The sequence below is a fragment of the Stigmatopora nigra genome, chromosome 19 (assembly GCF_051989575.1).
Source record: "Stigmatopora nigra isolate UIUO_SnigA chromosome 19, RoL_Snig_1.1, whole genome shotgun sequence".
NCBI classification, from domain to species: domain Eukaryota; kingdom Metazoa; phylum Chordata; class Actinopteri; order Syngnathiformes; family Syngnathidae; genus Stigmatopora; species Stigmatopora nigra.
The window spans coordinates 7409021-7432897 of NC_135526.1; the positions used below are offsets into that span (position 1 = coordinate 7409021).

At 38.0% G+C, this 23877-nt stretch overlaps 1 long non-coding RNA gene across 1 annotated transcript in view; it reads right to left on the reverse strand.

Annotated features, from left to right (window-relative positions):
- LOC144212450 (uncharacterized) overlaps window positions 1-23877 on the reverse strand; it is an 85744-nt gene that overhangs the window by 23384 nt on the left and 38483 nt on the right. The window contains exon 2 of the long non-coding RNA XR_013329770.1: window positions 21572-21770. This is a non-coding gene — a long non-coding RNA (uncharacterized LOC144212450). The remainder of the gene's footprint in view (window positions 1-21571; window positions 21771-23877) is intronic.

Sequence of the window (23877 nt, forward strand, 5' to 3'; positions counted from 1 at the left end):
CTCAAGGGGGTGGTGTGGAATGGAAAAAGACATTTTTCTTGCTTCTGGTTCGACTCATTAGTGTGTCTGTCCAGCCGTGGCAGATCAGTGGCAGCTCCATCCATCTAAAAACACGGCACTTGTGTTGGAATGCATCCTACTAATGGCTGAACTCTCGATGACTGAGTGATTAGCCTCCAATAGGGATTGCATTAGTCGCCTTTCCCCAAATTAGAGACTGTCTGCTATTAAATTTATACTGTGAGCTGCTATCCAACATAAATTCATTATACATTTCTAGCAACTAAACCTTCAATGCCAAATGTTATACAAATCCTCTCTTATTGTTGCAGAATCATCTTCAGAAAAGCTTGCTTATAAAATAAAATAAGCTGGGGTCAAACTGTTTTATACAATAAAAACTGCTTTAACAAAGCAAAAAAGACCTTCTCATTTATCAACAGTTTACTCACACAAATTTAACTTACCATGATTTTATGATATCCATAAATAATGTATTGTGAAAGTCACTATCTATGCCTCTATGTCTGCATTCATGGTGCAATTGTAATGATTGCAATCTTTAAAATTTATCCTCCACAGCCCAGTATATTACAACGTCCATTTCTTTCTGACACCAAAAGCCCCCACCCCGACCCTTCCACCTCCCCCAAAACCAATAAGAAAGCTCAGATATCCTTCCAATGAACTAAAGAGGTCAAAACAAGCAAAAATGGAGGTTGCAGAGTGAATGCAGGGACTCTGCTTTGTGGCGCAAATGGCCCACAGAGATGTAAACATTACATGGAAGAATGGCCTACTGATCGAGCTAAGAGATTGCAAAGGGAAGGTCAATGGTTTGTCCGGTATCCTATCAAAGGGGTGCGTATGTGTGTGTGTGTGTGTGTGTGTGTGTGTGTGTGTGTGTGTGTGTGCGTGTGTGTTTGATCAAAGGGGCACACGTGAGCCGAGTGGAGCCATGGGGGTTCCCTAGAAGTAAATTGAAACACCCAATTTTCCAAAAGGACTTGAATGTGATTGTCACATAGGATAAGCTTGATCTTTTCACTGCAGCATACCTTCTATTATTCATGCACACTCACTCCCATAAACACACATAGGTGGGCCGCAGGTGTTGCTGGTGATATGCACATTTGGAATGACAATAACACTCGATAAGGTGAGGCTGATATTAAGCTTTGGAAGATGTGTGTGTGCCACTTCCAACCTTTTCCGTTTAAAAACAAATCAACAAATCATGTTAGGAAAGACATAACATGCCTAAACCTGGCTAATTCCTATTTTTCTCACCTTCAGACTTTTCATTGTAAACAACACACGTCATGTTATTTAAAAACATTTTCTAATTATGAATTCAGACATACTTTTGATTAACAAGGCAAGGCCATTAAGCCCTCACAAGCTGACGCTCTTCAAACTGCTCATTCAATTCAAATGACAAGACTTCCTGATGAAGACACCACTAATTGGCAGCCAGCTTCCAATCAAGTCTAAATTTACTCCAGGAATAATAACAGGATAGGATTATTCCACTTGAACACGATCAAGGTGAGCTTGATGGATGCGGTATAGCAGCTATGAGGATCAACGTTGCTTTCCATACCTCAACCGCAATCAATAATTCATCTACTGAGGGCTGTGAATGCAGCACTGTAAATCTTTTGCATGTACAGAAGACGGATGCATTGCACAGCTTTGAACAGTTACATGGTCAAGGGACGTTGAACAAGTGTAAGCTGGCGTCTGTTTGACATCATGCGGATTCAGCATTTGCCAAGAACTCAGATGTCAACATCTATTCACCTCTGTGCATGTGGTGTTAAATGGTAAATGACTCCTATATATGACTTGCTTGAGCAATTGTGCCATTCTGTAACAACTCTAAAATAAAAAAGGGGGTGTAAGTGCAAATTGAAAAGGAAGGGCGGCAAACGTAATGCTTTGGCTGATATTGACTGTCATGACTAAGAAACTTAGTCTAAAAAGCCACGCTTCGTAATTGAATCCAAGCCATCAGTCAGCGCGTTTATTAGATGCATCATTTTCTCTTGATGGATTGTTGCTGTAAAGCCGTCTCAGAACCAAATAATGTTAAAAAGGTCCTTAAAAATATAGATGTAATCACATTTGAGTGAGTTTATCAGATGTGAATTTGAATGGAAAAAGAGAGTGGCCTCATTGATCACATTTAATCTGTTCAATAATGTTGCCTCAGAATACAAACCCCTCATAAATATCATTTCACTGTTGGGTAGGGAGGACACTTTATGTACAATTCAATAGCGGCATGGTCATTATTGTAAGAGTTCACAGACACTAGCAACGTATTATTGAGGTTTTCTTCACAATCAATCCAGATTAATTTTTTAAAGCAACGTACGCCTTAAATTTAGGACCAATTTAATTTAAAGGGAGTCATGTCTTTTCTGTGGTTGTTGAACTCATTTTGGAGAGAATTGGGTGATTTTCTTTTCCATTTCCATTACTATCAAATCTAATAAAATTGCTCATCATTTCGCATCTTGGTGAATAACTAAAATAAGAAAAATAAATGTGGGTATTTTCATTACAAGAAATATCACAGGTCAAAGTTTTATCTGGATTATTTTCCAATTTAACTGATAGAGGATTCCAAATGAATCTGTAGGCTCCTGTGGGGGATGCAATTAAGACAATCCAATATTCCACAGATAACAAGCCTTGTGAAATAAACATGCTGTTGTGGTACGTCCTGTCTTTTAACAGCAATTAAATTGCACCTTTGACTATAATCTTGGCCTCTGACTGACTGGTAACAGCCCAGGGTGAAGTTCTAATGAGGACAAGGACTAAAGGATATACATCGATGGATACATGCCGCATCATCTCGATCACTACAATTTGAGAGACTCCCAAAACAACAGAGCAAAACCTCTGTGAAATACCCCACCCAACAATCTTAAAACAATAATTACTACAACTTCATAAATTGAGCAGATGGTGGCAAAAACAAACACATTTTTACACCTGATCAACATTGATCAGTTAAACAAGTGCGCCTGGATTCTGTATATAAAAAAAAGAGAAGCATGACAGTACAACATGTAAATAAACCTAATACAGACCATCTTCTATTTTGTAAGTCAGGGCTGCTTGTCAACCCATATTAAAATATTATGCACGGGAAAGACCTTGGCCTTACAATTTTAAAAGGCTCCTTGTGCATAATGCGGTCATAAAATGAGACAAAGCCTATAATGATGAGCCTAATTTGTTCTTAAATAAATGACTGCGATAAGCAAGGCTAAGCTACAATAAAAGGCAGCCCTAACAAAAAAAAAGGCATCAGTGAAGCACCGTGCAGGTTAGCAGTCACTTTGTATTGCTATGTTCAAGGTCAAACACAACATTAATGTTACCCTGAACAACTAACAGAAACAACCAAGCTCTTGACTCTATAAAAGAATACATTTTAAGATTGTTAAATGATGAAACAGTAGCTCTTCCAGGAATGAATAGACCTTTTCTCACATTTGCAAAGCATTGCTGCAAACAAAGTTCTTTCACAACATGAACTAATTTACTACAAAACAGAGCTTTGATGGCAACTAAGTGTCATTGAACAGCTTGGGGTATGTTCACAAATTAAAAGAAAATGTTTGTAAAGTTAATATACACCCATGCATATGCTTTGGCTATAAATGGGGGGAAAATGCTTTCTGAGTTAAAGCCTAACACAACTTTTTGATGATATTGACGACATTTAAGGCAAAGTTTTCTTCTGACTTTTGAAGCATCCACTGCCCTTTGGGTGGAATTGGACTTTTAAGAGCAGTTGTCGATAGAGCATTTCATTATTAAATTTTTTCCCTTAACCTTTGAACATTGACATTTTGATAGTTTTTCTTTAACAATCGGCACTTTGAGTTGACAACGGCCTTCTGAAGCTATTCGGCGGAAAAGAAAACCATTTAGAACAACATCAAATTGAAACTACTTCTACTAGATTGGTCTGTATTTTCACCAAGATATAACATAACATTTGGTAGCTTCAAACATGGCCAGGAAACAATTTAACCAATTCACTCAGCTCAAACACCTGCTTGAAAATGAGCAAATAGGCACCATGAAACAGACTTAGGCATGGTTCCAATTTTAATGTGACAGACAGATCGTGATTTCTCCTCGGCCGCATGGTTAAACGTCGTGTTCCCGTCACTTAAGAGAAGAAATTAGAGCTCAGTGGAGGAACTTGGCAGCAGGGGTTTAAAAGGCAATATTCCCAACACACATGGTGTTCCAAATGTAAATCTAGTAAGTGGATAACATATTGAACTTGTATCACCAAGAGCAGCTCCTTAAGTGGCTTAAACGTGTTATTCATGCATATTGCACATGACTTGACTTTACTCAAATATTTTATTTGATTTGTGTCCTGGATTTTGCAACTATACAAGCAATAGTTCCTAAAAGTAGCTCAGTTTGTTAAGTGTGAAATTAAACAAGTGCATTAATAGGACTTTTTTTTAAGATGCACAAATAAATGTTAACTTACAAAACATTGTTAGCTTCCAACACACTGGCAGACACTAGAAAAATGAAGCAAACTATTGCAGATCATTCTCTTGCTTTTGGTGACCAGCCACCACACAAAGCATTGTAATTTATAACATGGCTTCATTAGTTTAACTTATTTGACCATGTTTATTAATTCTTGTCCATTTTGACTGTACATTTTCTACACCCTATTTCCATGGCAACAAATGCCACACCCATCATTGCCTCTGAAGTGTATGGGGCAGGGGGTGCACTGCCCAACGTCCATTTGCAAACGAATATTAGTATTTCGGCAAGACTATATAATTCTTGATCCCGTGGGCTATGTTGATGCAAGCCTGTTAGAGACGTGTTAGCAAATTATATCAAATTAGGAGGGAAATGTGTCCTGTGAGGGAAGGTCTCTCAGTCAATTGTCATGCATTTGACATCCCTAACCATCATTAACAAGACCTCAACTGTCACTATTGAGGAGGACAAGTGCTGAAGAGATCACTCATCCACATAGTAAACTTGGCTGTACATATAGCATAGTCATATAATGACTATGAATATATTCACAGTTATGCATAACAGCCACGTATGTATTCAATATTGACTTTTTGCCCACTGCATACTGGGGGCACACCCATGCTGGCTGCAAAGGCAGAAGAGTGCCCCCTGCTGTCACATCCTCACTCCACCTATCCATGTTCACGGTCACTTCTCCATTAGTGGAGAATTAATCGGTCGGTGGTGGATGTTGTATAGCAGATGCTTAAGTCGTAAAACTGAAGGGGAAACTTGCACGCACACACACGGGGCCGACTGGGATCAGGGGGAAAAGTGCAAGTTGAACAGCCGGCAATTAAAATAGAAAAAGGGAGAAGCAACCATTGCATATAAATATGAACTTAGATATGCAGACGTTGTACATATGTATTTATAACGGTATTTAATTGAAAAGCATGGTCCTTCCCAATTTAAAGCATTGACCATGTTTTTTTTTCTTTTGCACTTGTGAGTGAGCTGGAGTGTGCAGAAAGGTGGGATTTATCCTAGAGAGGAGGTCAAGTCTGCAAATTAAAGGTTAGCATGGGAGTTGATTTTTAACTCTGGCTTCCTACCTTTATTGGTGGCTGGTGCTATTTGCAGTCAACTATTTTTGATCTCTGTCTAGTCTAATTCCAGGTTGTTTGGGTTTTTTTGGCCAGGGACTTTTAGATAAAAACAGAGCACAAAAATGACTGAAATAAACTGATATATCTATAAATGAAAAGCCATATAATAGTGGCTATAAAAGGACAGTTGGAGAAAGGAGTCCAAATGACTCCCAGTGTTGATCATATGTAGTATATGTGAGGCTTTTAGTAGCTCGTGAATAAATTGGCCAGAGCAAGTTAATGAGGTAGTTAAATGTCAGTGTTGTTTTTTTCCATTAGTCACGCTGCTTTTAAAGAAAGATCCAAAAGACTAATAAGGCCTTAATAGTTGGCATGCTGGTCAACTTCTGACAAAGATTACTGTACAATTAAATGAATCTACTGCCCCTTCCAAATACGGCCCAGGAGTATTTGAAACAGCGCAGCATACAATTCGAAAATCAAATTAATCATTAGATGAAGTGTTTTATCAATCGTAAATTCTGTGTATATATATATATATTTTTTAATTATAGCTCTATGTGGACTTCGATAAAAAGTGAGATAGTCCCAATAGCAACGAGCTAAAAATAAAATAACAATTTACTCATCGTTAGAACAAGTGCAAATGTTGATGGAGAGAGCGTAATGGCAGCAACAAAACAAGGGTATGAAACATTGTGCAGTCATCAATCTGACGCTGTCATTAAATGAGCCAAACAGGGACCATTAATTCAGGACATTCAGAATGAAGCTGTTTGGAACTTTGAACGGTGACAGAATTATGGATTAGCGTTACAAAACACATGACCGTACAATAAAGTTACAACAATTAGTTCTCTCTGCTGTCATTTTTATGCCAATCAGTTTCAAAACCTATATTTAATTGAAATAAAATACATTATAACCTTTCTGTCTTTGTGCCTAAAGCAACTGAATATAAACTCCAAATTCGACAAAAAAAAAAGAAAAAAATCTTCCTATTTTGTGACACATGGAATACTTCTTTCCGCAGCAAATGGACAACACTGGCCATCGAGCTGAATCCAGCGATAAAAAGCAGTTCATTCTCAATGGCTTTAGGAGAAGTTCATTCGTCACGCCAAATGATTTTCTTGTATAACTGGGTGAGAAAGAGTCTTCCAATTAGGAGTGGGGGGCCTCATATCGTCATCAGGACCCAAAAGAGCTCAAATTGAGATGTTGGCTCATATGATAAAGTGTCGATGCCACACCTAATTTACTCAGTTTTTGTATGGAGTGTTTTTAATAGGCGGAGGACGATTCTGACTGTGATTTTGAAAAGAGGAGGAAAGGACTGGCTAGTTAATAGAGAGAATCTTGTAATATGGGCACTTTTAAATGGCTGTCTGTCAGTTTCACACTCTCTTCAAATGAGCTTGTTATTTGTCTGGGCGCTTACAGGGCAGACCGTGTTTACAGGAAGCCGATACCCCATTAGCAAGGTGGAAAGCGGGTCGGGCGACAGGAGGAAAAAAAGCGAGAGAAAGACACAAAATGTGTCAGGCAGAAAGACACTTTCGAGACTAAGGAATGAGCACTTGGTGTTCAAGTGGCCTTTTAGCACACTCCCAGTTTTAATGGCATAAACCCTAAAGAACACAGATTAACAGCAGAAAGCGCATTAAGGATAAATGGAGCAGAAAAGTTATCATCATGCCTCTTGCTTTAATGACACTTGCCCATTAAAGCAATAACATACATGCAAACATAACTACATATTTTGATTTAATGAACAACAATATGTCAAAGAATTATATGATTAAAATATATTTTTTTCTTTCCATTGTGTACATACATCCAAGTATCATCTCTTTATAGTATGAGCCACATTTGACAACTACAGTTTACTTGTGTGTTTTCTCCCAAATAACTGGTCTTTATTGTGACATTTTTTGGCAAAAACCATTGTCGCCTAAAATGATTTGTCCATACAAACACTCCCATGTCATAGTTTTGTTCAAACACGCTAATGGAAAAGTGAAGAACGCAAACAAACAGGCCTCATAGTGACTGTGTTCCAACTAAATGTCAAACTGGCAAATGTTCCATCTGCTCTGTTGATGTTCATCTGTTTACCATCTTTCACAAAACATGCCCGGATCAATTATGACTCAGCCAAATGTCACCTTCATGTAGGGGGTGCTTAATGATATTTGGCTGAGTAATGCATTGCATTTTGACTGTTTGCTCAGTAGCTTTTTTGAGCAATTGGAAACCCGATGAACATGAACGGGCCAATTGTTTAACATTAAACTGTTTGCTCGAGGAAGGAAAGGAGTAATTGACTAAGTACATTTTTCTTAAAACTGGATGGGAGGGGACAATTGGAAAATGTATTTCATTTATCAAACACCATGGATGACGCTACTTAATGTTTTTTTTTTACCTGAGTGTTAAGACTTGAAGATATTTTTATGACGTCTGGGCTCAAACTTTATGGGAAAGTCAATTACAATACAGAAAGTGAAAACTAACCCCAGGTGACAATATGTTTTAATATACAAAACAAAACTCTCAGATTCAATAAGATTATGGTATTTCTCAAAGGCCTAAACATGCTCAATACTTCACAAAGCTATACTATATTGAATGAAGTGAAAATCATGGTTAAATACCAAGGGGTTTTGAGGGGCTGCACTACTCCTCTATGATTGTTGATTATTGAAGCGCTGCTTCTCTCTTCCACAGAGCATCCCTCCGAGGAAGTATCTGCAGGGAAAGTCTGACTTTTTGGGATGTGCATGTGTGATGGATGGCCTTATGGCAATTTTCTTTGAGCTCTCGCTGGTTCGTGTACTGCCACATGCTGTGACACAAGGTTATCATATTTGTTGCTGAATTAGAAAAACATAGCTGGCCATAGCAATAGATCAATTGCTAAAGCTTGCTTTAGAGAGATTCATTTAGGGTTTAATTGCCAGGTTTATGGTTCATCTTATCTCACAGGTGTACCCATGATCAACTTTCATCTCGACCTTTTTGCAAAGTAATGCCACTTTCCTCTACTCTTGCACATGTGACTCATTCGAGCCTCTTTTCAGAAGTTAAATGTCTCAATTTCTTACTTTGTCTTACTTTTTAATGCACCTTCTTTTCCCCAAAGAGGCAAATAAAAAATCCCCCTCAGCATGATCGTTTATTTTTCCTATTAGCTAATAAAAAGGACTGGTTCATACTCTTTGGATATCAGGGAAGAATGAAATAAAAATAAGAAGCCCCAGTGTTAATATAGCAGACAGTAAACTCTCCAACCCTTTTAGGTAACAAAAAACTAAACAACTTGAGTAAATAAAGTATATAACCCCCCAAAATGGTGTTCCACTGGCACTCTTATTCTTTTAAACCCTTAAAAAAAACTTGCCTAAGGCCATTCCCTGTTGCCCCCATTAGTTTACACATCCCCATAAAAAAGGCTTTCACCATCCTTCCACCCAGTAACACAATTGCCCCGCTGTATTAGTTACAGAAGTGAAGTACCACTCTGATCTAGTACATCACCTTAAATTTCATTCACTGCCCTTGCCGCCCCTATTGCCATCCTTTCTGTCACTACCTTCCCTCCATACACTTCTACGCTGTGTTCTTTCATTTCCTGCACATGAAAGATTAATCCGACTCTTTTAATAATAAATAAGAAGATACAGTTGAAAAGCGCAGAAGGCACCCACAACTAAGTGTGGGGATGGTAATATTTCTGCTCAATCATTCAGCTCTTGCCTCTAGTCAACTCTTTTTTTTTGGCATTGCACCGAGTTCGTGTGGATGTAATGACCTTCTGCTCATCTACAGTACAGTGACTCCATCCTTGTCAAGGTTGATTCATTGTACATTACACTTGAAGTCAAAGTTAAAAGTGGGTGTATTTTTTTCCCGCAACTTGAGGCATTATGACTGTTGGAATTGTTGCCAACTGAGAGCTATAAAATGTCATGCTGCAGGCAACGTCTAAACGGACCATTAACTTTTAGAAATTCTAATCATTCCTCATAAAGCTCTAGAGTGAATTTGGCAAATTCACTGCTAATGTAAAAGAAGTGCAACAGTTTAGGGGCAAACTGGTGTAAGGGCTTTTGCCGATTTCAAAACTAGCTTAGTGAACTGAGCTCCCAGATGCCATTGAGGTAGCCAGGGTTTAATTCCCACTTGTGGGAGTTGTGTCAGGAAGGGAATCTGGCATAAAACTGCTAAATCTATCATGCAGATTGACTGCTTTGCTATGCTTTTGGTTGGAATAACTGACATGTTTATATTTAAATAGAAATTAAAAAATAATCCGATTTGAGTGTCAAACTACATGTACAATTACCTTATTGTAGTCATTTTAGTTATTTAACAAGGTCATTTTATTCCACCATTACAGTGAAAAGGATAAAATGGTGTTTGCTTTCCACTTTTTTTCCCCTTGAGAATTTGGTCTCTTTGGCCACTCAAAGACAGCAGATCAAAACATTACTCTGCATTACTTATTCATTAGTAGGTGTTCTTTACAAATCATTGACTGCTTAAAGGTTGCTACTCGTTCAAGCATTTCATTACCCTCCACATGCGGTTAATCAAGACCGGAGTTAACACACAAATGATTAAACAGAGGAAATTGATTTTAACCATGCATTGCTAATTTTATGAATCATTGAATCTATATTTACACCATCGTTCCTATGTCAGGTCTGGCAAATGATATTCATGGTAATCAAACTCAATTGGCATAAGAGAGAAAAACTTCTATCTAGAACTTTTTGAATTCATTTTTGCATTTTACCAAATGTCATTGTTTATCATTTATATAGCTTAACCTAAAAAATGTCATAGTCCTTAAATATACATGTGCACCTTTTTGAATTGTGGAAAAATGGCAATGAGATTCATAAGCAGTAAAATAAATAGATAGGGTGTCCCCTATAGTACAATTTTCAATCAGTACATCATATATTCAGTGGGTCCCACACTGTGTGGAGCAAGATCATTCACCACCACTGCCCTTTAATGAGTTAATGTCCTTATTATAATCTAATGCAATTTCCCAATGCACCGATCCTGAGGGTCTATCTAAATGCACATTCTGATTGATATAAACAAGGCAGCCATAACGTGAAGGTTAGAGCAGCTCAGAAATCCATTGGTCACACTACATGCCCCGTGATCATCCCATCAATTTAGCTTGGCGCTTCGAAAAGAGAGATACAAATTTAGATTTTTTATTGACATGCAACGTAAGACTTGTGGTGGTGGGAAGCAAGGGGAGTTTCACTCATCATAACATCCCCCAGAGAGGAGAAATGTTTAAGATAAACAGACCAGAATGTATAAGTAGCACAAAGAGGAAACACAATCCTTCTGTGACTGTCGAATTTGTCATGCCTTTATAAAAAGTAGCATTTAAAATACAATATTTTCAAGGTTTCTAAAGAAAGAAGATTGGAGAGGGTGGGCTTGACAGACACTGCGAGCCACTCTCCGTTCACGCTTATTTAAACACAGATTGGAAAAATATGAGTCACATAGTGTCCTATAGAAGAAAAGGAAATGGTTGTGGCCTTGCGGGGGAAAATGCCTTAGACTCCAAAATGAATGTGTCAGTTATGCATACGACACTAAGGCGCTACAGAGCCAAGCATTCACAGTTTTTCATTGATATCCGCACCCTTTGGTGTACTAAACTCACGACAACGGCACAAGTATGATGGATGAACCCGACATCCATCACTGACCTTGCGGCTTCATTTTGGTGTTACTCCTCAATGCAATCGATGTTGACATAGACTGAAATATAGTCTCTTTTGCAAGGGTTGAACAAAGAATAAACAATTTGCTATGTTTGAGATCAAATTACCTTAACACACAGTTAAAATGTTGAACAGATCTTGGAGAACAATTGTAATGACAAGACTCAATTGGATAAAATGGCTCTCCCAACAAACAAGGCCTCTCCAACGGGGATGGAATGGGAAAAATCTCCACAGGAGAGGCAGGTGTTAACATCCCACACCTGAGACACTTTCTAATATGAACATCAAGGTGCCAGTAGACCTTCAAAAGTGGCTATAGTGATTAAAGGTTTTGTATCACACTGATCAAAAGCAGCTCATGCCAAGCGTGAGACACCCCAGAACGAACATGACATCCTGTAGTGCCTCTGACGCTGATGCTGACACAAAGGCACATGACTTCAGAGCATTGCATTGATCCTCTGCATCTACCAAACCAGGACGAAACAATTCACAAATTCATACCAAGCTAAATCTACTGGATTTTGCACTCAGCGCCTTCATTCTCTAAGATCAAAATCAAGCTAGAGGGGGGTAGACATGCTGGGCATTATGGGCTTAAAGTACAAACTTTAATTTCCATTGAAATAATTCTTTATAGAGATTTCAACAGAATTGTGACATTTCTAATGTAATCGACTAAAAGGGGCAAACATCCTTAAAACAAACACTGATTCCCATTTGTGAAGAGGCAATGTAGATATTTAGTGAAAATAAGTCACAAGAAATGCAAAGGTTATTGTTTTTTTTCCCTCTCTTTTCTAGATGTAGTAGTGTCCATTTGGTGAGCCATATCTCGGTTAAATTATTTCTCGATATGTGACGATTGAAGGGGTCATATTAGAAAGAAGTGAGGTTCGGCAGAAGAGAAGAAAATTGTAAGGTTTGAAGGATGTGCATTGCTTTCTATTTTGGAACAATGAGGTCTTAGTATTTGATGAAGATAAAGTGAAGTGTTAAAAATCAATAAGCTGTTCAATACGTCCTCAGACAGGCATGGTCGCCGAGGGCCCCTGACCAAGTGAAAGATAGGCAGTACAAGCCAAATATAGTGAGCCATTCCAAAGTTGAGGTCAGTTCGAAGCCAAATGACTGATAAAGCTGCACAAAATCCAATCACATTAGAGCACAAGCCAAACACACTTCAATTGAACTAAGATGCGGCATGAGCCAAAAATACTTCAGAGCTACATTTGGGTGCTTAGGTTAAAGGCAAGACAGCTAAACAATTCCATTTATTTCTTCCTGGGATATACTGGTAGGATTTATTGTGCGCATTACAACAAATGGGTAAATCCTCCCACACAAACACGATATTGTCGTTTTCACTATCGCGATGGGCGTTGTGCCCCATCTGAGAAATTCCTCAATACAAAAAAAAGGTACTGAAGTGAAAACATAATAAACGAGAATCGGATTGAATATGCAGAAAGGGACGTTGCATCTCATGACCTTGCTTAGCCACGAACTGAAAAAAACATGGATTTATCAGTCTAGAATTCTATGCAAGGATACCGTTACCATAATTTGAAAGAAATGGTGTGCATGAGTGTATGCAAGGAGATATCCTTGTAATGAACAACATCCTTTCATAAAATGGTTAGATTAAGTCTCGAAGGGATAGCCATCAGAGGTCTGGGGAAATTAGACTATGTCTATGAATACCATGATCTTTTCAAAAGGTTGTTGAATGGATTTTATTGCGTTTCGCTTGACTGGATTCATCTAATCAACGCGGCTGCCTAGGATATCAGAATTTTGTTCCACCTTGTCAAGGTTGATGTCCAGCCAGTAAATCAGGCAAGGCTGTGGTATCTTTTGGCCCCTTCTGCTTCTACATAATTAGTAGTATTGGCCTATGCAGAAAGAAAATACATGAAATCCAAAAAGTTTTTCAAAAATGATTTGCTATGACAGGAGCTTTCCATTCATTTTTCCATGGCATCTCGTGAGGTGTCACAAAGTGGAACCAAATAAAAAAAAAAGCTGAAATTTCATGTTATTACATCAGCATCACTTGACAGAGATGCATCGGAGCTGCAAATATCAGATCTACTCAACAGCAGCCTTGTTCAAAAAAGGCAACTGCGCTTGAGAACTTTTTAATAGAAGAGAAATTTCCTTTTGAAATATTTTTTTCCCCAAAAAGGAACTGTCCTAGGTGCTGCTTAATAAAAACTTAAAGGCAAACCCAAAATTCAAGTATGGGAAAGCCCAGCAGATGGTCAAGGATAGGCTGTGGTACAACTCAGATCTCTACCATAGTTGATCTTTTTAACCATGGACATTCATTAAAAACGATAGGGTCATTTATACAACAGGTTTGTTCTAGATAGAGTACAGAACGTAGTCTCCCATCTCTCAGCAACTTGAGGACCCAAGAGCTTTACAAGATGCCCTCAGAGAATAACTATAAGTGGGATTATTTCACTTTTGATCATTTGCACACAAATGATAATATTTCCAGCACATGGCATCTGCCAAGACAAAATGATCCTATTTGTAACAATTCCTTTATCCGGAGATTTAAAAAGCCTATGCTCAGAAACACATGAAGTTAAAAATATTCAAGCATTATTCTTGTCACTGTAATTGTGAAATGTTTCATTTTGTTCTCACTTGTCATCTCGTGTGTTGTGTGTTCCTTGTTATTAGCTTGTTTGCAGCCTGTCAGGGAAGCCAAATTTAGTGGCACGTCCATGTATTGTGTTGTGTTTTCCCTAAAGTGGGCGAGAGGGCTTGTGTACGGAGGAGGGATTGTGTTCTTGCCAGCGACTAAGTTAATGAGTCCCCAGTGTTTGAGCATTGTGCCTGTGGGAGGGGCAAAGAGTGCCGCATAGGTGGATGTTAAGCATGATTGAGGGATGTGTTATGAATGTAGTAAGCATGTTTATATTTAAAAAGAAAAAGACATCAAATCCATTATCATAAAACTCATTGCTCTCCTTGGAATTCTCCAGGGCATCATACAGTTTAAAAATTGGTGCACTATTGTAGGAAAGCTTTAAAGAACTGACTCTAGATTTCCTCTATTACTACAAATCCAGAAATAGTATGTGTTTTATTCGAAAAATTCTGATAACACTAAAGCACTATGACAACGTACTACTCTATATAGAGTAGATACATATTTTTATATCATCATGTACCATTACTGTTAGATCTAAACTCTCTGCAAAGATATGAAAAAGGGTACAGAATTATTTACTGTTTTTGCTATGTATTTTTCCACTGCTTATGAATTTATGGTCCAAGCCCAGAAGCTGAGATGAACTGCTCATTTATATAATATAAATTCTGATCCACAAGGAGTGGTGCCCCAGAGAAGCAATTTTCTTAAATTCCAGCTTTGGTGGTGGGGGACTGGCTTAAAACTATTCTCCGTTGAATTTTTTATCAATTGTCTGCTGTCATCTTCTTCATTTGACAGGATGGGAAAAAATGTAAAAAGAGAAAGGGGATTCTGGCTATTTCACACATTCATTTGAATTTCAGGTTTTGCCCTGGAAGAGAAAACTAGTTTTTGTATTGTATTCATTTAGATGCATATTCACTGCCACAGTAAAGTTTCCTAGATCTAAGCCTGCTAAATCCTAACCGCAGTCCATTAGCTGCTCCCTCTGCAACTTGCTCCATTTGTAACACTCGCACATTAGCGCCTTTGGTTTTGGAGTGAATATATATTTTATGGACGGAAGGATAAGGAGCATCCACATTGTTCAAAATGTATCCAGGAGGGTTTCCATAAAGTGTTTTTTACAAACACCAAGGGAGAGCCGTAGGAGTCTTTCCTAAAGTTTAATCCCCACAGACCCTTTCAATATTCTTACTTGGGAAGAAGAATCATTTTGTGTATTCAGATTTTAAAATATGAATACATTGGTAATAATAAGTAATAATAAGGAACTAATAATAAGTTAAATCAAAAGGAAATCAGTTTATCAATTAGAGGATGAAGAGCAGATTTGGATTTAGATTTAGTTAGTACACTAATTAGACATATGCTGCAAAGAGATTGATCGCTCAATGATAGTGAGCTGATAATTGCGTATAGCCCTTTTAATGATTGGAAAGTTATACGATGAATTAGCTTGTTTATCTTTATATTATATAGTAGCATTTTGCCCATTTCTGTTGGGAGGTGCATGTGGGGGATTGATTAAAAAAACTGCAGTTCAAACCAACTATTTTTTTTTTCTTCTCTAATTTCCCCAATGTTTGTTGACCTACCTTTATAACTACTTGACATCAAACTTTGGAGTGTTTCTTTATTAAATGCTTTTCTAATGAATTAAAAAAAATACAAAGGAGAGAGCAAAGTGGTAATTTACGCTGCACACATGGTAGCCATGAAATTAATTGGAATCAAACCTTTACTGGCCCGCAGATAAGATGGAAATATTACTCTAAAAAAATACCACTGGTGTGCTTCCTGTGCCTTTCCCCACTTGCGAGTCATCCGGTTAGGAGTGAGAATTCTTGAAGGACGTTCTATAGGCTAATTAGGGCCCATTACTTATTCAAAAGGTAACTTGTTTATGAGAGAGCAGAGGTATCAATGATTTAATAGAGGAAGCCTTGAGAGGCTGGAGGGAAAGAAGGAATTGTGTCGAACAGGGATTTATTAGCAGCAATTGCTGAGGACGATGTAATGGCATTGCAATAATTTCTTTCGTTTGCCACTGCCAGCCAACTTGCATCCATTTATGAATGTGAGACTTAATGGAACTCTAGAAAAAAAAGATCCTGTGCCGACATATTGGCTTTTGATGCTAAGCAAGGGACAGCTTTGTCATAAAAGCGGAACTAATGGGCAGAAAAACAACCTTTTATTTACTTTATAGTTGAAATTAAATAACAATGAGTGGGGAAATGTTGTCAAAGATGGATCTAAGAAAACTTTTTCATTAGTGGAGACAATTATTTAATTGTAACAAGGTCCAATGCCTTATGTCACTTTAATTATCAACTATCAACAAAACAAGCCTTCGTGCTGTGTTGGTTGCCTTTTGTTAAAAATGTCAGTCCTTACAATGATGGTGGCTCTGCAATGTATTGTTGCTAATACTTTTTTTTTTTTTATATTGGCAGAATGGAGGCGGGACAATGAGGAGTGATGGAGGGTTTAATCCTGGTGGGTTCCAACCTTCCTGCTTAAAGTTAACTTTTTCGGGTGATATATTGCCATTGAGAAGACTTTTTTGGCCTAAGGTTTATGTAATTGAGAGGCAGCCTGTGTTCATACTTGACTAACGCTAGCATCTTTCATTAATTCGCTAAAGTAACTTTTATTTTCCATCCTATCGCCACCTGTTCTGTTAATACTGTGTTATCATTTTCCTTTTCATCTGAAAACATCACAAGTCCTTCAAACAGCTGGTTTCACAGCTGCCTCCCAGCAAAGTAAATTGCAAGAAATATGCAAATGATATAAAAGGTCTTAGTTTGAATTTCACGTCGGCATATAAAATGAATATTTGTTTTTCTATGAGCTTGTAGCAGAGCTGCAACACCCTTTTTTAGGTGCAATGTATCCTATCTATTAAACCGCTACGTTGCTTTATCCATTTTAAATTCAATTAGGGACTGCAGATATGATAGCAAAAACACATTAGACACTATGACAGCTGGAACAGAAGGCATACAAGTTCAATTCCTGAACTGTTTGTTTGTTGTTTTGCCATCTGAAGGCTGAGTGGAAATGAAGACCTTTGCTACAAGACCACAATTTATCACAGAGCCACAGTGAGGCTTGTACACGTAAAATACTGTGCCCTTCGGTCATAAATCACTTGCAACACCTTTCTTGGGAATCTTGAGTCGCCAAATGTTTAGGCGCTGAATACTAATATCCAATTTTTCTATCATTGCTGAAGATGTAATTTTCAGCACATACAATATTACTATTCAAGTCACATACTGAAATGCAGCATAATAGCATAAACTTACACACAAAATCAATCTTAGTGTAAAAAACATGCCAACAAAAGAGGTTGTAATTAAAAAAAAGCCTTATAACCAACAGAGATTCTAATAATTAAATTCATGTGTGTATTCATGTGTGCAAATGGCTATAAATTACAGTCCAATTTATTCAATCTGCGAGTTAACAAAAATGAAAAATGTCAACCAAAACAGTTTTGATTTATTTACAAATAAAATCTACATAAAATCAAGAATCTGAAATGCCTCACTAGTTTGTACTCGATTTGTCTTTTTCTCCTTCTAATACTCATCATGCTGACAAAAATAATTAGTTGAGGCATTACCTTTCACTTTAGTAATATTTCAAATTAAAAGATTGGACTAATTTTATTCAGGTGCATTTTTTCCTCCCGTCTTTATCTCCCCGGGGAAAATAAAAGCTGCTTCAGTCATCTATTTAAATGTTATTTTCTCATTTGACTACATTCATTTGCCATCATTTGAACAGAAGCCTATGTGGTCCCAGAGGGGTTCTCGTTTGTGCCAACTCAGAAGTTTATTTCAGAGGGGGCCACACAAAGAGAAAAGGAATACTTTTAAACTAATGGAAAACATATTTACCAATTCTGATTACTTTGGAGGCCCATTGGAATTCCAGCGTTTTACTTCAAACAACTGTGGCTGGTATCAGCACAAGACTTCCAAGATCAATAACTCATTAGCTAACTGCTATTAAAATCCAAATGATACAACTCTCCAAACTTAAAGTGCTTCAGCCTAAATCTCATCAAAATGCGATCCATCCCTGGAGCTGTAAATTGGAGAAGATAACCTTACTCTTCATGTGCAGCCACCAGTAAATTAAGTGGGTGCAGGGCAAAAATCAAAAACAGCAAAACAACAATTAAGCCTTCTATTAAAAAAAGATCACAATGGTTTATAGCTGAGATACGAGGTATTTGCTTTAGGGGCTATCTAAAAAAAAATAAGATATTTCAGCATCTTCCAAAATATATTGACACTCAAAAGCAATACTAAAAGGGAGCTAAATAAATCAGCAGGAGCCACTTCAGCCTAAACAAACAATTTAGAACATAACTGTCAGGATAGACATAATTCTTGTCATATTAGAAACAGATCCATCCATCCTAGTCTACTACCATCTGTTGTGCCCACATGTAAAGTATGTATGACTTCAAATTCTCAAGAGCTGGCAAATTTGACGTCTTTGAAAAAAGATGAGGCAGAATATGTTGTATCCTGGTGTTCATGTCATGATAATAAGAGGACTGAATGGAAGCTCATTGTTGACTGGGTCATGCTGTGGTGGGATTCTCATCCTAGCCCATGGAATTTCATCACATCTAAACTAATGCTCATCTGCTCTACCAACTGTGCTGGTAAAAGCCTCAGCTAGGTTAAGAAAAATCCTACAAAACTAATCTTTTCTAGAAGGTTAATCAATCGTTAAACGGGACGAGCTGAATTTGGAGGAGGCGCACTCAGTAGTCCAGTCAGTTTCTCTGCAAATTTTTGCACAAAAAACCCAGTCCTCCTCCTTTCATGGGATTTTTTTTACTACATCAGAACTAAATTATAACGCATTTATCCAAGCATCACAAAATGCACTTAGGTTTCAAAGTACAACAGACCTTGTTTTCTTTTTGTAGCCCTTAAATTGGTAGGTAATGCGTTTCTAATGACAATAATGATGCTGTGGTACTATTTAGGTATAAAAGCCCTGAGGAGCCTCATTAGTAACACCTGTGTTTACCCAAGATTGCAAAAAAAAAAGCTGCTAAGGGAAAAAAATGCGATTCACTTTGTACGGCTGGTGGAATATTTTAAAAATGCATCAGGTCTTTTACAGACACAAATGTTAACGGGAGTATGACAGTAAAGTAGAGAAGAACTCATTCCCAAATGTTTTGATGCTTAAAAATGAAGACTACCAACAGATGTTTGCAGGCCAAACGACCAAAAAAACAGGAGGATATTGAATGGGAGTAAACAAATGTAGTTTTTAATAGCCAACATCTGTCTGATATATAAATTATGCAGCACAAACAGAAGTAAAGCACACATGAAATATGTGCATGGCAGCAATATGGGATGACAGACTGAAGTGTCTTTGTTCTGGGTCTCACTGAGCAGTAGTGCCTGCATCAGGTCAAGAGGTCAATGTAGTGGGCGTGGTGGATGTTGTCACCTGTGATTGACTCAGCACTTCTAAGGCAAGGGGGCATGTGGATGTCTTTCAGAAGGGTTTAGCCGTTGATTCTATGTGATAGTTTGACCATTCTACAACCCCTTTGATCGCTTTGCATCAGTGGAGTGGGACGGTTACACTTCGATGCATTATGTCAGAATGCTCTCAATGGTCGAGAGGCAGAGGTCACAACAAGCAGTAAAATGTCTTATAGCAGATTTAATGCCAGTATGTCCTTGACAACATGATATAGTTGGTACAGTTTTCACTAGTCCCGAACGTGGCTGGTATCTAATGTAGTTGTATGTATTGGATATATATTTTTTATAATATAGTAGACATGGACATACACATTCCAATGCTACACAAGGCCAGAGATCAATAAGACTTCTTCATTAAGGAGGAGTGACATCAGGCTAGACCAGTAGATTAATCATGATTTGAAATAAAAGCAAGCGAGTCGATACGTGCGCTATGACCAAAGTCGCCCCGACGACGGGAGTGACGCACAAACAGCTGCACGCTCGCAAACCCGAGCGCAGCAATAACCTGTCGTCGGTAATCCAATCTCAGTCACGGCATGCTAATACATCACAATTATCTCCCTCGTCTGGACGGTGCCAGTCGAAAATACATTGTCTCCATTAGCGCAGAGTCGGCGGGAGCGTGTTCGCGGGTGGAGAGTGCGCGCCCTTGTGAGCATGGATTGTCTGCCTAGCGAGCGAAGTACTCTCAATCTCTCCACAGACAATTTCATATCCAATTACACCATCCATACATCACGACGATGGCTCGGAGAATGTTAAGTCAATAATGGGCCAGATCACATCTGCCATTTGGGGAGTTATTAGTGACACAACTGTTCTTAGCACTTTTCTTAAAAGGAAGGCAAGACAACACTAAACAAGGTTACATGTGGAGGCCAAAACTATGCAAATTTACTGGCAACTGAACCATTTTTGTACCAAAAAGCCATAATGAGAAAAATTAAACCCCTAACAAAATACGATGTTGCATGGCTGACTCAAACGTGATGTCAGGTTGTTATTGTGCCACCTCCCTGAATGCAGACACTCACTAAGGAAAATGTACATGGGGGAGAAAGTGTCTGAAGGATATTCTTGTCTCTGCTAAGGAGGCATGGAAGCTAAATGGCTCGGAAGGATGGAAGATGAAGCGAGCAGCTGCTTATTTTCTGGCCAATAGAAATGACCCTCTGGAGCACTTCTGCTTTCTGGTGAGAAGCAGCTGATGCATTGTGCACACAGCAGCAATTTTTCAGCCAGCCAATGTGTTCTGATAGTATTCACTTGGTTAAGACACGCTTGGGGCATCCAAGCCAGAAATGCACGTCTAATTTAGTTTGAAACGGGCCACTATGGTGTAGTTATTATTTTTGGATGAAAAATAAACTCGATTCTATGTTCAGACCAATTCTGGGAAGGGTGCTTAATCTCACACTTTCATGGGCCTCACTATCAATATGCAAGCTTTTAAAAAGTCAGTTGTCTGTGTCATTTTTAAGTGGATAAACTATGCATATCTAATTGGAGAAAGGAGAGGATATTTATTTACCAGTGATACAATGGTTTGCTTTTCCAGTCATTCACATATAATATTTCTTACTCATTTTTCCATCTATATTTCCCTACACAGCAATCCACTATACATTTTATTACCCCAGACAGCCAGACAAAAACAAAGAAAAGAAAACTTTTCAAGGCATTTTATAATTACATATTTTGGAGATAAACACATTTCCATCAAGGGAATGAAAACAATTGCAACTATTATTGATGTGCTGTGAATTTGTCCATTTACCTAGAAAGCACGGTTTACTTTGAATCCAAAAAGTTTAAATACTATCTCATTAATGGCTTTCTTTTGAAATAAAACTAAATCCTCTCACGTCAATTACCAAGAGGAGATTAGTTGTCCCTCAATTGGCATCACCCAAAATATATTTTTTTTTAAAATCATGTCTGACTCACCCTCTTTTCTTTTTGGTCTCTGCGTGCACTGTCCTTTTCCGTCTCGTCTTTTTTGGCCCAATGCCGTCTCGTCTGCACTCGTCTTGTCTCACCTAGTTACAGCTTTTCCTTTCTTTGGCTTTCATTTAAATGTACAGCTCCTTCCCCGCAGCCTCTCAACATCAGTTTGAATCCGACCATATATGGAAAATGGCATGACCTAAAAGCAAATGATTAGACTGTATGAGTAATGTTAACATAACCCGAAACACCATGATACACAATAAAACACTTTTTTCTTAATTCATTCAACATTTTTTTTTTATTTTAAACTCAGATTTTGAACCTGTATATACAGAGGGATACTCTTTGCTTTTCTAAAGAGATTTGAATTGTTTTACTCCAAAAGTTCTTTTGACATTTGGATACCCAATACAGCCCGAGAACAGAGATTTGTTGAGATTTATTAGCTTTGTGCTAATTACATGAACTGGAGTAAACATATAAGACTAAGAGAAGGTCAGATGTAAATAAATGATAATAACAACAAGCTCGGTAGGCCTCTCACAGATAATCAAAGTTAAGTTTCCTGTTCATACCATCGATTTCATTCACACAGACTACAAAACTAAGACCCAAAAAGTCTCTCAATTTTGAAACATTAAAATATGATACAAGACACAAATTCAAATATAGATCTCCACTTGAATGACAGCATAATTGGCACAAAGTGAGTCTAAAAGGTGAAACAGTGAGCACGAGCAAACCTCCGAACCAACTTTAAACCGGGATGATTCGAGCAAGTAGCTTTAAGAAATTATCTCTCTAGTTTTCCAGACCTTTGAGGGGTTTCATGCAAAAAAATAGTCTTAAACGCTCCAAGAACTGCATTATGATGAAAGTGCGCTCACTAAATTGTCCATGAAGGACAAAAAAAAGAGCAAGAGTGGAGAATGGGAACATTGAGTGAGCGAGGGAGCAAGCTCTGATAAGAGGATGGAAGAAATGTCAGAACATAAGCTCAGAGAGCACAGAAATGCACAAAAGATATTCCTGATGGAGGAAGGGTGCACTTGTCTTTTTGTGAGAGGAGTTTGTCTTCAGTAGGTGATGTAATTAGAAGTATTTAGTGAAAATGAGAATCTGTTGTTTTTGACCATTGAAAAAGTAAGCAAGGTAAAGTTAGCAAAATCTATTCACCATTTAACACAATGTACTGCAAAGTGCTTTTCATTGCATTAAAATCCAAAAACATGGACAAAAATGTAACATAAAATCATCAAGACAGTTAAAAAAAGTAATAAATGTAATCGCAATAACATGAATAAAAACAAAAAGTATATGGGCAATTATCAATATGCAGTGGTAAACTAGTTTTTCTCCTTTAGCATATTTTGTTTGATTCCAAGGTAGTATAGAGGAAAAAATGTAGTGAATGGTTATTACTAATACTTTTCTTGAAGTGTTTTTTTGCAGGGGCATTGTTACACAAAATGGAGCTTTGTTGGCCTTAAAAATGAATGCTAGAAACACCCCCCCCCCCCCCCCCTTTTGCATAACCTTGTTTGGACGTAGCCTAAAAGACAATGTCACACACGTAGAGGAAACCTGTTCACAATTGCGTGTACAGCAACACATACCAGGGCAAAAGCATTGTCATCCAAACAGGAGCTGATGGCTGCACGCAAGCGTCCACCTCAGGGGTCAGCGAGTCGCCATGTAAAGTTAGGTCATGGGCAGCCTGAGGGGTGGCTGCGGTTAAATGAATGAGGCGTACATTTTCCCTCAGGAGCAACCTCTAGTTATTTTATTAGCCGCACCCAAGCGCTACAGAGATGCCTGACTTTTTTTTCGCTCCTCTAAGGAAGCAACATCAACAATTTTAATATGGTGGGAATTCAGTTACAACAGGGATTTCTGAATTTATCATTTAGACACATGGGTGTCACGTTAAAAAAGAAAAATCTGAAAGATGAAATGATTGACTTGTGCCTTTTCATTTCACCTTGGCAAATTCTACTCCCATATATCATCTTCACACCAAAGTTGTTTTTCCTTTGTTTTTGTCCTCAATTCTCATTCTGTAGTACCATTTCACTCTTGCACCATACAATGTAGTGTCTTAAGTTTTCTTAACCTTCGCCAAATTCCTAAGTCATTACTCACCGACCCCAGGGGTTCAATTGATCTTAGATTTATGGAACACAGCTCTAGTAAATGTTCTTTTTGTTGTGGATAGTTTGTGTGCAGTCACCTTCAGATCTGGGTGTGCAGGCTGGGAAGGCTAAAGTATCTAAGTTTTTCTCAAGTTTCTTTGCTGGCAAAAA